Here is a 12,457-nt window from a genome sequence, read left to right on the forward strand (position 1 = left end):
TACAGCAGAGGGGCTGCCCTTTTCCCAGGCAAGGCCAGTTGTTCCCACCCCAGACCCTCCCCATTTATGTCTTCAGGGTCTACTTCCTGAAGGGATCTTTCCCATCTACCTTTACAACTTCTCAGCTACCTTTCATCTTAAAAATAATTTCCCCCTGACACTTCTCCAGATACTGCCCTCTTTTGCCTTTCACAGCCAAACTTCTCAAAAAAAAGCCATCCTCACTTCTCCCTCCTTCCTCAACGTGGTCCAACTTCAGCAGTAGCTACCACAATGCTAAATCTTACAATATTTTTCAGTCCCCATTGCCTTCTCAAGCACAAATGCCTCTGGTGGCACTTCCTGCTGGACTATGTTTTTTAAAGCTTTGAGACATAGTTCAACACCCACACAACTCACCCATTTAAAGTGTACAATTCAGTGGTTTGTAGTGTATTCACCGATATATACAATCATGGCCATTGTCAATTTTAGAACATTTTCATTACTCCTCAGTTACCAGCCCCTCACGCTCAAACCAAGGCAACCACTAATCTATTTTCTGTCTCTATAGATTTCCCCATTCTGGACATTTCATACGAATGGAATCATACAATAGGTGGTCTTCTGTGACTGGCTTCTTTCACTCTGCATAATGTTTCCAAGGTTCATCTCTGTTGAAGCATGCATCAGTACTACATTCCTTTTTATGGCCACATAATATTCCATTGTATGGCTGTGCCACAATTTGTTTATCCATTCAGCTATTGATGGACATTTGAACTGTTTCCACTTTTTGGCTATTATGCATAACGCTGCTCTAAGCAGTGTACACACCAGTGTACAAATTGTCTGGATGGATGTTTTCATTTCCTCTTGGGTATACACCCAGCAGTGGGATTGCTGGGTTGTATGGTGACTTTAGGTTTAACTTTCTGAGGAACTGCCAAACTGTTTCCCAAAGTGGATGCACCATTTTCCCCGACCAGGGATCGAACCCAAGCCCGAGTTCCATCAACAATATGTGAGGGCTGCAATTTCTCCACATCCTCACCACTTGTTATTGTCTGATTTTCTGATTCTAAGTCACCTTAGTAAATGTGAAGTGATTTTTTTTTTTTTTTTTTTTTTTTGGCTGTGTTGGGTCTTTGTTGTTGTGCACGGGCTTTCTCTAGTTGCGGCGAGTGGGGGCTACTCTTTGTTGCAGCGTGCGGGCTTCTCATTGCAGTGGCTTCTCCTGTTGCGGAGCATGGAAACTAGAGCGCAGGCTCAGCAGTTGTGGCACACGGGTTCAGTTGCTCCGCGGCACGTGGGATCTTCCTGGACCAGAGCTCGAACCCTTGTCCCCTGCATTGGCAGGTGGATTCTTAACCACTGCGCCACCAGGGAAGTCCTGAAGTGATTTTTATGGTTTTGATTTATATTCCTCCGATTGATGATGTTGAACATCTTTTCATTGGCTTATTGGCAATTTGTATATCTTCCCTGGAGACAAGTCTATTCAGATCCCTTTGCCCATTGTTTAGTTGGGTTATGTGTCTTTTTACTGTCAAGTTGTAAGAATTCTTTATATATTCTGAACACAGGTCCCTTACCAGATATATGATTTGCAAATGTTTTCTCCTATTCTGTGGTTGTCTTTCCTGTCTTGATAGTGACCACTTCCTCCTGGACAACGTTTCCCTTGTCTACCACTCTCTGCAGCTATCTTCCACCTCTTCTTCTGTGTTAGTTATTTGTGAGTGTATGTGTGTATACCTTAAAAAAAAACCAAACAAACAGACAGAGCAGCATGCTCTCACTGTTTTACATCACTCATTAGCAAAACAATTAAAAAAAAAAACCCACACGTGGTCCAGTGGGTAACACTCCACGCTCCCAATGCAGGGGGCCCGGGTTCAATCCCTGGTCAGGGAACTAGATCCCGCATGCATGCTGCAACTAAGAGTTCACATGCCACAACTAAGAAGTCCACATGCCGCAACTAAAAATCCCGCATGCCGCAACTAAGACCTGGTGCAGCCAAAATAAATAAATAAATATTAAAAAAAAAAACAATCCATAGACTTTATTTGGATCTTAACCAGTTTTTCCACTGATGTCCTTTCCACTGGTATTCTATCCCAAGATCCGATCCAGGATCCCACATTGTATTTAGTCACCATGACTCCTTAGTCTCCTGTGATCCATGACAGTTCCTCCGTCTTTGTTTTGGCCGCTCCAAGCGGCTTGCAGGATCTTAGTTCCCCGACCAGGGATCGAACCCAAGCCCTCTGTGGTTAAAGCACGGAGTCCTAACCACTGGACCGCCAGGGGATTCCCAGTCTTTGTCTTTTATGACCTTGACACTTTGGAAGGTAACTGGTCAGTACTTTGGAGAATATTTCCTAATATGAGTTTGTTTGATGTTTTCTCCAATGAGATTGAGGTTATGGATTTTGGGAAAGAATATCACAGAGGTGATGTGCCCTTCTCGGTGCATTCTATCAGGGGGTGTGTATACATGATGCTGAGATATCTTATTACTGGTGATGTTAACCTTGATCACTTGGTTAGGTGGCGTCTACTAGTGGGTTTCTGTACAGTAAAATGAAAACATGCTTTTTCTTTTGTTAATAATAAATATTTGGGGGGAGGGCAATACTTTGTGACCATGCAAAATCCTGCTTCTGCTTAAATTTTCACCCACTCATTTTAGGATTCATCAGTGGCTCTTGCTTGCAGCAATTACTATGGTGCCCTAACGATAATTTTCAATTTCCCTCATTCCTTGTAATTTATTAATTGGAAGTTTTCTGTAAGAAAAAGCTGTCTCTTCACTCCCATTTATTTACTTAATTACATATTTGTATGAGTATGGACTCGCGGGCATTATTTTATTCTTTGGATTTTAATCCAATATTATCATCACCACTTATTTTACTGCTTAAATTCCAGCTTCGGCCATGCTTTCAGGTTGGCTCCTGTGTCCTTTCAACATGCCTCCATTAAAAAAAACGTTTACTTATTTTTTAACATTTGCTTAGTTTCTGGCACGAGAAGATGTTCCAGGCTGATCTTGTATTTTCCCTGCTACAATCTCTTTTCCAAGGGAGCTCTACCAGAGCAGTCTTCTTTCTAAAACTGTAAATCTGATTGCGTCCTTCCTGCTTCAAATCTTCCCATGACCTCCTACTGCTTTGGGGACAGATGAAAGCCCTCAACATGGCCCTGGAAGCCCTGCCCTGGGCTGGCCGCAGAGCAACATTCTTCTGAAAAGCTGTCCTGGACTGACATGGCCCACGTTGATCTCTCTTCTTCAAGTGCCTCCTGCAGGATCAGTATTTCAAACTGTAATGCATCCTGTTCTCTAGTACTCCCTGAGAGAAGGGGCAACTTCCATGCTGTTAGAAGGGGAGCTCCCTGAGGAGGGGCCCTGCTTATATTTCCTTTCCCCCACCCCTACTTCCTGCCAGGGCACTGCTCCTGCCAAAGAGGTCCTGAACTTGGTGATCCCCTTTCATTACAGACAGAAAAGACCAGAAAGACAGGACAGGTGAGAAGGTACAGTGGACTCATCAGGTTCCCTTAAAGATCCCCAGTGAGAGTCCCCAACCCAAGTGGCTCTGAAGGTCCATATGACAAGCCACACTGAGAAGTGAGCAAGGACATTTTCAGATTTGTCCCGAACATTGATATGACCTTTTCCAAGCTCTCAACCTTCTCCCAGGTCTCAGTGATGCCCTCTGGCAAAGGGACTAATCTATTCATTCTGCAAATATTCTGGGCAGATCACTCAGTGGGAGGTACAGTGCTGGGTATTGGGAGGCAATTGAGAGATGGGTCAGTTCTTTTCAGACTTCTTGGAGCTTTCAGACTAGTAGGGGATGTAAGACATGTAGGTAAATAGCTGTGCTGTGAAGGAGGTTCCACAAGAGAAGTCTTTGGAGAACTTTAAAAATCAGGAGAGAAATATTAAGCTGGAACAGTTTTTCAGAATTTGAGCATCTAGGGAACTCAGCCTTTATAGACAGATAGGGTTTAGCTACAAGGAAAAGGGAAGGGGGTCATTCTAGGCAGCAGGAGGCAGACGTCTCTGGGTGTGTATGGAACCAGAATGACTCAGTGCAGCTGGACTGAAGGGCATTTGAAGGTGAGTGTTTCTTGGTCCCCTGGCCCATGCCAGTTACCAACTCATCTCCTATCTCCTGACCGAACAGGAGAATCAGCATCTTTTCAACATCCTGGGTGTAACCGGAGACATATGCTGGGTCCCACAGGAGGAACAGAGGCAGAGAGGCTCCTGGAGACAATACCAGAGCTGACAACTGGAACTTCAGCTATCTGCTCTCCGATCCAAGAGAAAAAGGGCCTGGGAGGCTGCACAGCCTATTGGCTCTCAGGCTGCACCTGCAGGCCCCAAAGAGCTGGGCATATACTCAGCCAGCCCCCCATGCTCAGTCCCTAGTACTCACTCCCCCAGGCTTCATATCCTGGCCTCTTTCTTCAAAGGGAACGGGCTCTGGCCAACCAAGTGTCTTCCTGTCCAGGCAGCTTTACTGTTGACTCAGTGGGTGCCATTTGGCCAGAGCCCATAGGTGACCTCTTAAGCTGCCAGCTCTGCTCTGGGAGGAGAAAGTAGCTCTGGTTCACCCACAATTCCGACTAGGCTCTCCTCGTTTGTGCCCATAAATGGGAGTCAGGCTTCCTTGATTCCAGTCTGGCTCAGCCATACTGCATGCCCCTAGGTGAAGCCTAGAAACCCCCGACTCAGTTTTCTTATCTGTCAAATGGGGTGAGCTCCCTCTCTGACTCCTCTCTTCCCAGAGAGCATAGAAGAGAAGGATGAGATCACGTCTGGAAATGGACTGCATCTGAGAAAAGAGATCCCCTTGTGTGGGGTGTGGGATGTGGGGGTGAGGAGCTCAGCAGGGCCTTTAGGGAGAAGCCCTTGGATTTGATGCTGCCTTCCTCCTATGGGCCCCACAGGCTTCCCAGGAAAGCAAGGGGGGTAGAGAGGAAGGGACAGCAAAGCCAAGAGCTTTAGCCTTCTTCTAGCCCCGGGGACAGGAAGTGAGGTGCCGTCTACAGAGGAAGTGAGAAGCAAACACCCCCCAACTTCCCTTCAGCCTGCAGTGGAAAGGAAGGCTCTAGCTTCAGGAGCCCACAGGCCCAGAGCTGGGGAAACAGAAGGCAATGGGATGGAGGCAGGGGAGTAGGCATTTTCAGCACCATCTGGCAGAGAAGGGGGCCTCTTGTCTTGGACACAGTAAAACTCAAGGGGTCCAGGACATCCCACAGACTGGGGTAGTGGGGAGAAGAGACACCACTGAAGTCAAGTTGAGAAACCCAGCTTCCCAGGTCACGTGGTACCATTTCTGCAACCCTGGCCCCAGATTCCTGCCCCAGCTCTGTGATGTGTCATGTGTCTGCCCCTAACACATGCACATCCCTCACACGCCAAGGTGGGGAGGGCCTCTGATTATCTGGTCTCACAGTACTTGTCCTTTTTTTGCAGCCTCCATCACAGCTGTAACTTTATAACTGTTTAATTATTTGATTAACATGGACTTCTGGGATCACCACTGTATCCCCAGAGTCTGGCACACCTAGTACTTAGTAAGAGCTGGCCATAGCTTGAGAATTCCTTGGTTTTGGCATCTGAATGAAGTTTGGTATATGAAGGTAAATGAACCCTGCTCCTGGCCTCGGGTCGACTGGGGGACCCTGAGGTGGGTGGTGAAGGTCAGAAACCAGAGTCCTGACATGGTGGCAGAAGAAATCTCTGTACACACAGATACTGCCAACTGGTGACAGATGAAGACAGTATATTCTATTTGGTATCTTTTGGGCAAGTGGGGGGGGGGGGAAGAATATATACTTGTGTTTATTTTTGTATTAAAAAACCAGGGATATGTAAGAAATTAATAAGTGATTATCTATGGAGGGAGAAGGGGTGGAGGGGGGAGTAAGATTTCTCATTGTATGCCTTTTTGTATCATTTTGATCTTTGGACTATGTAAAAAAAAATCTAGTGAAAAAATAAAAGAATATAAAACAAAAAAAAAATAGAAGGAATAACCACTTGACCAGGTGACTTCTAAAGCCCCTCCCAGACGGGGCCATCTAGTCTCTTCTTCCCACGTTAGGAAGTAAGGACCAGGCCCCAGGACAAGGGAGGGGTGAGGAGGTCTAGACAGATGAGTGTGGGGTCTGGCCAAGGAACACCAGTGTCTTCACTCTCTTTCTTCCCAGCAATCTCTCCCCGACGCAGGGGAGAGGCCTCCCCAGCCCCCGCTGTGGTGGGCGTTCGTAGCAACAAACTATTCAGAAGTTAGGGGACTTCCCTGGTGGCACAGTGGTTAAGAACCCACGTGCCAATGCAGGGGACACGGGTTCGATCCCTGGTCTGGGAAGATCCCACATGCCACGGAGCAACTAAGCCCGTGCGCCACAACTACTGAGCCCGTGCTCTAGAGCCCACGAGCCACAACTACTGAGCCCACGCGCCTACAGCCTCTGCTCCGCAACAAGAGAAGCCACCATCGCAATGAGAAGCCTGTGCACCACAATGAAAGGTGGCCCCCAGTCGCTGCAACTAGAGAAAACCCGCGTGCAGCAACAAAGACCCAATGCAGCCAAAAAAGTAAAATAAATAAATCTCAAAAAAAAAAAAAGTTAGTCAGGGCTACTTCCGCCTGGATAAGAGCTGGGTTCATTCTTACTCCTGGGAAGGGGGTAAGGTCTGGCCAAGGGCAGAGGCAGAGGTGGGAGCTTGAGCAAGGGGAAGGTTTGGGACAGGTAGCGGTAAGGTAGGGTAAAGGACTCCTGAAGAGCCTGGGGCTTCCGCGGGCAGGTTCTGGGGGTGTCTCAACAGATCCTCACACAAAAGGGCCAGTTACAGCCCTCACATCAAGCCAGCTGGGAGTGAAATCAATCAGCCCCTGGAAGAGCAGCTGCTGAGAACCCCACGGCCACACCCCAGGAATTCCAGGGCCTCTCACATTCCCCTCCAGGAAAGACCTCATCATTCTCCTACCCAGAGGGTCTGCAGGGAGGGACAATTTCAAGCCCTGCATTATAGTGAGGACTGCAGACCAGCACCCCAAGCAGCACTCACCACTCAAGTCTTGCAGGCAACAGCATGAGCAGCAGAATAAGGCGTCTCTCCTTTTAAAATACCTATACTTTTTTTTTTTTTTTAAAGCTTAGCGAGTCCTGGAGAACGCCCAGAGCTTAAGGACCGGCATAAGGTTCAGGGAGCTGTGCCTGACTGGGCTCTTCTCAGCAGCTGCTGGATTTTTAGAAATCAGGAAGCGCAGCGATGATAATTCACCTTAATAACAACCTGGCCTCCTCAGGCCTCTTTCATCGGTGTGACTCCCAGAGTAGGGAAAACGTTAATTATCACGCAGGTGCCACACCCCAGTGATGATGTCTTATTAATCTATCAGCACAGACTGGGAAACTGAGGCCCAGGGAGAAAGATCTGGCTCACACGGAGCTAAGGATATAGGTGCCGAGGGCCACTGGGCAGTGAGGAACTAGAGGTGCCAGCTCCATATCTGTCGTGCTTTGGGAAGGTGCTGAAGACAAGGGCACTTCTTTCAGTCAGCCAGACCTGGGTTTGGGGTGAAGGTGAGGAAGACCCCACATATGTGCCCCAAGCCCCATCCCCAGGCTGCCAGGGCCTGGTGGAAGCCTTGGCAGGGAGTCCAGGGTTCCGATCTTGAGCCAAAACACTCCTCTCCCAAAGCACCGTAAAGCAGGCCAACAGCTGCTTTGAGTACCTCCGCCACCTCTGCAACGTGCACAGGCACTACAGGCTAAGGGAGGGCTCAGCTCTCCAAATAGCCCCACGTGACAGGCGCATTCCATGAAGTGGGAGCAGGAGGCACCTGGCAGCCAGGTGGGTAGATCAGATCAAAATCACGTCAAGTGGGGAGACTGCTTCTTTGGGACCCAAGCCCATCTCAGCAGCCCCCACCCACCTTTGGCACTGACCTTAAAATAATGAGATCTTTTCTACAGCAAGGCCTGCCTAGTCGGTCACTGCTTTAGAAACCGGCAGAGGAGGCTCAGCTGGCCTGTGCCTCCTCCAGGAGAGGAGGGGAGGGTGGTCACAGAAGACCAAATATCTTTTCCCACTGTGGCCGTGGAGGGAAGCAGCACACACTTGAATGTGGATGAAGTGTAAAGATGGAGGCACTGCTTGTGCAGATCCGTCTGCAGCCTACTACGTGCTTGGTACTGTGAGAGCTGCTGGGAACAGACACAATCTCAGCTCTGGGGAACCGTAAGTGCCAAGCCAGGGAGCAACCAAAGACCTTGTCTTCCAACCCTCCAGGGTAGGGCCTGGGGAAAAATATTAAGGGTGTTATTCTAAGGGATTTGAAGTTGTTTTTCTTCAGCATGTTAAGAGAGCTGACCAGAGCCCATGGGGGACCCTGAGATAACACTCTGACCCCAAGGGCTTAGCTCTCCACAATATCAGGTTCAAGAGCTGCCCTCTCTGCCTTAAATCTGGCCAGGCCCCCTCATGCACAAGAAATTCAGGCAGAATGGTACAACGTAAAACATTAGACCAGAGTCAGGAGCCCTGCCTCTGACACTCATCATTGTACAAATCACTTCCCCTTCTAGACTTCAGTGTACTCCCCACCTTTTTTTTCAGTTTCCCCATTTTTAACATGAGGGCATTGGACTAGACTGTCTCTAGGATTCCTTCCAGCCTGTGACTCTATGTTGTTTTGACATAGTGGCAGATCCCAGATTGATTTACATAAATTTGCATGTTCAATCAGAAATCCCAAACTCCAAGTATAGAAAATCCAATCAGTCCATTAGTGCAGCCAGACTGGGGCTAGAGGAGTCTGCCAGGTTTGGGTGAGGATTGTCAAAGTAGACAGTGGTAGTGGTGGTGAATTAGGGGAGGAGCCGGGGAAGCAGGGGCAGAAGCGGCATTTGTTCTGAGAGACGCGCTTCTGGTGACCCAAGGCTGATGGAGCCAGGGACCCCTCTTTTGCTATCAGGCAAGAGTCCTTTCTCCTCCTGCTTCTAACGGGGCCTCTGGCTGGCTGGCCTCAGAGCCACACCCCAAGAGGAAACGGCAGCCTCTGCCTAGCAACAGCCACATCCTTCACTCTGACAGGGACTCCACTGTTAACCACTTTCTGGGAAACTGACCTTCCTGGGAGCTTCCATTCTCCATCCCAGGGGTTTCTAGCAGTGAGGAAGGTTTCCTTGGGGTCTAACCTAAATACCTCCTGCTGTAGCTTCACTCTCGTGGGCAGCAGGGCCCAGGGAAGAGGGCTCCTGTGGAGCTAGCAGAGGGAGAAGCAATGCAGGAGAATGTGCTCCACATTCAACCGATCCCACTGCCTTTTTAACCACCACCTCTCCTTTAACATCTCCCTCAGCACCTGGGAGACCAAGGATGAAAACAAACAAGAAGAACGTGAAGGCCTTTGGTTCTTGGGCTAGAGAGCAAGTCCCAGCCAGGAGAGTCCGACTCCTGAGAAAGCTCTACCCCCCAGGAGGGAAGAAGGAGTCTGGGAAAGGTTGGGTTGTGGCAGCCTCTCCCTGCTGCTGCCTGGCTGGCGTGGCAGGGTCTGGGAGGCTGGCTGGGCGAGGGCAGTAGGGAAGATTCCTTACACCCCTTGCCTGGGAGCTGGGGGTGTGAGTACAGAGGTGAGGTGAGTAGGGCCAACGGGTGGGATGGGCAACAGCAGCGGGGCTCTCCTTGTCCTCTTCCCATAACAGGGTAGATGAGTGTGCTGTACTCCCTGGCCCAGATCCTAAAACAAGTCCCAACAGCTGAGATGCAAACTGTCTCCTGGGAATCTGCTTCCCCTGCTGGCCCTTGGCTGCCTCCTCCTCTCTCAACCCCTCCCCAAAGGCACAGCTCAAAGACTGGCCTGCCAGGATGTCTCACCAGAGGCCTTGATGGGTGGGCCAAACCCCAGCCAGCAGGAGTTCATACTCCAAGGCACCACGGGTGAGCAGCACAGTGGCTATTCTTAGGCAGGATAAGGGAGTCTGCGCCCCTCCACCCAAGGTTCTACTCCTAAGCAACTTACCTCTTCAAACTTAGCCACCCTGCTGGAGGACCTTACTCCCCTCCAATTTCACTCATCAGTGGAACCACACAATGTCAAAAAGTGGAAAGGAATAATAGAGCTTTCTAATCCAACTGCTGAATTTTACAGATGGTGGAAAAGAGCACCAGAGAGGCAAACTACCTTGGCTAAGGTCACACAGCAACCTATGAAGAGCAGGGACCAGAGCTTCTGACTCCCAGTCCACAGTGATAACAGCTTGGTCCTCATACACACTGGTTTCTGCTTGCCTATTGTAGAAGGGCCTTTTTCCCTGCAGCCCAGGCCATCTGCCTCTCCAGGCTCTCACTCTCTTCCAAAGGCCTGAACTGGAGAGAGATGCTGGAGGGCTCACACCACCTCATGCACAGACCATAAACGGAAAACAAAGTTGAATGAAGTGGAGATTATCTTCCTAGATAGGGATGCAAGTGTTTCTCTGAGGTAAGAAACCCACTAACCCCACGTTGTTCTTAGAAAGACAGGAACCCAATAAACATGAGAAGTGAATTTTGTGTCCCCTTTCTTGAAAGACAAGGAGTCTCTGAGTCAGCTGGCATATCTTGCAAGAGAGGGTCTGCAACAAGGCAACTGGGCTAGGTTCACTTTCCCTAAAGTACCACCCACAGAACCATTAGACACTGACCCTTAGCTACTGTCCTCCAGGACCACACCTGTCCCAGGCATTTGTTTCCACCACTATCTCTGGCAGACAACTGTACTTAAGCAGGAGGACCTGTGGGGGAGGGAGAGCAGTGGTAGGGAGGGCCTTTACAGCCAGACAACCGGGCAGCCTAAGATCCCTGGCTACTCAGGAAGGCAGGCATTTAAGAAGTAGCAGCTGGACAGGCTGGTGGATAGCGCTGAGACACCTGGAAAACCAGGCCTGTGGGAGGTAAGGGTCCTCCGTGCCCTTGGGGCAGTGCCAGGGCTGGAGAGACCACGGAGGCTGGGGTTCAGACAGCCGCTTTCCTAGTCGGCCTAGGCCAGTGGAGTGTCGAGCACAGATAAATTCTCTGCATTCTTCTGGCACCGCAGCCAGGACCCAGAGAGCCTTTCCTGCAAGAGCTGTCCTGGCTTCACTCCCTGCCCAGCCCTTCTCCCTTCCTCAGCCTCTCTTTAGTGTTCAGCCCACCCAGCTACCCTTCTCCTTCCCGCAGTCCCTCAGAGCCACTGAAGGGTCGTTCCGGGAGACCCCGATCTCTCCGCCTCCCCCCACCTCTCCCCCACCCCACCGCCCCAGGCCACGGAGACAGCAAGGAGTGCGAAGAGAAGCCAGAGGCTCGTCTCCGCGCCTGCGCTTTGGGGAGAGCCTCCCCCGCGCAACAACCCTGCACCGCTAAGCGGCACCCGTACGATGGGATGCGGGTGGGGTGGGGTGCGCAGCTGGGGCAAGGTCAGTGCTTTCAAAGGGGGCGGTAGACCGGCCCCCGGAACATCGCCCTCTCCGGAAAGTTTCCCTTCCGGGGCCACGGAGTGTGCGCGAGGATGGCGCGAGGGGCGGGAGGGGGTGGGGTGGGGGTGGACAGAGTCGCGGCCGGACCCTTCGGCTTGAGTGAGGCGGGAGGGAGGGGAGGCCAGCGAGGTCCGGCAGGAAGCCGCGCCGCCCTCTCCGACCCAAGGTTGCCACGAGAGCCTTACCCTCCATATCTCTCGCCCCCAGCCCAGGCTTACAGACCCCCCCACTTGCCGCCCTTTAAACCGCAAGTGGGCCAAGAACTCACCGAAATCAGGTGTTGAGCTGGGCTAGGGCAGGCCGGATCCGCCAGGTCCATGGCCGCGGCTCGGGGGAGGGGGGCAGAGAAAAAGGGGGGTGCTGGGGCCGCCTCTTGATGTCAAGGCTTTAAAGGGGCCAGTGAGCCCCGCCCCTCGCTCAGACCCCGCCTCCCCCTCCCGCGCAGCCAATCCACGTTCACCCTGGATACGCGCCCCTCCCAGCCCCCTCCAGATGTTCCCAGGACGAGAGCTAGGTCCGCCCGGCCCGAGCGCTCCGCTTCCGCCGTGGAGGAAAGGACCTCCCCTCCCCCCTATAGCGAAACGGACTTCCCAGACCTGGCCGGGTCAGGCCCGGTAAACCTCCCCAGTTCCGGGGTAGGAGAAGCCGGGCTGGGCCGAGCGGGGGTGGAATGGGGGGCATCTATAGCAGAGAAAACTAAGTAGGTGCACGCGGACCCGTGGGCATGCGCGTCTGCTTCTGTAGGGCTGGGCGTGCACGTGTGTATGTGATTGTGAGCGTCGGTGTTTGTAATTTGCCTTCCTGCATACGTGTTGGGTGTAAATCTAATGGAAGAGGCTTGAGTGCCTGCTTGGCCTTAAATGCTCCCATCTCCCTTTTCTTCCTCCCAGATCGGGTCCTTCCAGCAATATGGAAACATGGGCGCTGGGAACAGGCTCTGCGCCTC

The 12,457-nt window shown here is 51.2% G+C and overlaps 1 protein-coding gene across 3 annotated transcripts in view; it reads right to left on the reverse strand.

Moving 5' to 3' along the window:
• NCKAP5L (NCK associated protein 5 like) overlaps window positions 1-11,935 on the reverse strand; it is a 47,236-nt gene extending 35,301 nt beyond the window's left edge. For 2 of the 3 annotated variants that reach the window (XM_022572222.3, XM_089920684.1), the window contains exon 1: window positions 11,780-11,935. The gene's annotated coding sequence lies outside the window, so the exon portion shown is untranslated. The remainder of the gene's footprint in view (window positions 1-11,779) is intronic. The other variant, XM_022572224.3, reaches the window with a different exon arrangement.
• Between the last annotated feature and the right edge of the window lie 522 nt (window positions 11,936-12,457).

This window comes from Delphinapterus leucas, chromosome 11 (genome assembly GCF_059928025.1).
Source record: "Delphinapterus leucas isolate spDelLeu-1000000601 "Yukka" chromosome 11, BTC_Dleu_Yukka2, whole genome shotgun sequence".
NCBI classification, from domain to species: domain Eukaryota; kingdom Metazoa; phylum Chordata; class Mammalia; order Artiodactyla; family Monodontidae; genus Delphinapterus; species Delphinapterus leucas.